The sequence below is a fragment of the Triticum aestivum genome, chromosome 5B (assembly GCF_018294505.1).
Source record: "Triticum aestivum cultivar Chinese Spring chromosome 5B, IWGSC CS RefSeq v2.1, whole genome shotgun sequence".
NCBI classification, from domain to species: Eukaryota; Viridiplantae; Streptophyta; class Magnoliopsida; order Poales; family Poaceae; genus Triticum; species Triticum aestivum.
In genome coordinates this window covers 367,874,664-367,875,916 of record NC_057807.1, presented here as the reverse complement: position 1 = coordinate 367,875,916, position 1,253 = coordinate 367,874,664, and positions in this window count along the sequence as shown.

Sequence of the window (1,253 nt, the reverse complement as noted above, 5' to 3'; positions counted from 1 at the left end):
CGCATCGCGAGGAGTAGGTTGGACACTCCAGGGTGACCATTTGGTCACCGGAGCATCGTCGACGGCGAGCTCAGGCGGCGGTGCATCTCGGTCATCAAGGGGGCGATGGCTACGGCAATCAAACGAAAAGGGGAAGAGGGGAAACGGTGGCGGAGCTCACATGGGTCGCGTAGAGATGGTCAGCGAGCTCGGGGAAGCGACGATGGTGGCGAATCGACAGTGAAGATCCTCGGCGGCCGGCGATGGAAACGGCGATGCCGGCGATGTTGTGGCGCATCCGTAGTTCCATGGCTTGGTAGAGAGGATGAGGAAGACGTCCCGGAGCTCTTGGCCAGGTCAGGGGAGCAAGGGGGTGGCTGTGGCCGCGGTAACGGCGTCGGCGGCGACGAGCTCCGCTCGGTGGGGAAGAGAGAGGGATCCAGGGGGAAAGTGAGGGTGAGGGAGCGAGCGAGGAGAGTGAGAGAGGGAGCCAGGGGCTGCGTGGCGATGCTAGAAGGGCCGTGGCATCGCGGTGGAAGCAGGAGGTGGCCGGGGAAGCAGGAGGTGGCCGAGGATGCGTCGGCGCCCGTCGGCCACGCGCGCTGCCTACTGGCGCGGGGAAGACGACAGGAGAAGGTGGGCTGGGCCGCGCTGGGCCGGTCCTGTTGGCCACCAGGTGGGCTGCGAGGTGAGCGCCAGGTAAGTGCTCTGTTTTATATTTTTGTTCTGTTTTCTATTTTTTTTAAATTTGTTTTGCCACTGTTTTGAATTTAAAAATAATTCAAACAATGCCAAAAACTCCTCTGAATATTTTTGTTTTGCTAGATGGACTTTTCCAAAAGCTCATAAAATATTTCAGGGGTATTTGAAATTATATTCTAATTATATGAATATAATTCAAATTCAAATAGCTAATGATTTAAATTCAAAGTCCCAAGATTAAGTCCTTAAAAATGTTCAATATTTTGGTTGGGACCAGAACCCTTGCCAAAAATTATCAAACATTTAAGAAGAGCATTTTGGAACAATGAATGAGATTTTAGGGGTTTTACCCTTCTTTTATTCAAGTTTTTTAGGCTTCCAAATTTCCTCAGTTCAAGTTTCAAAAATTTAAACATGATGCAAACACTGGGCAGCACCAGAAGCTAGGGGTGTGACACGGACTTGTTCATAGTGTATCCGGCGTGACAATCACCGTCACGTGTTGGGGCACGCCCTCGCGATCCGTAGATCGATCTTGGTTGTCCTGCCTTATTTTCCAGTATGTCTTGCAG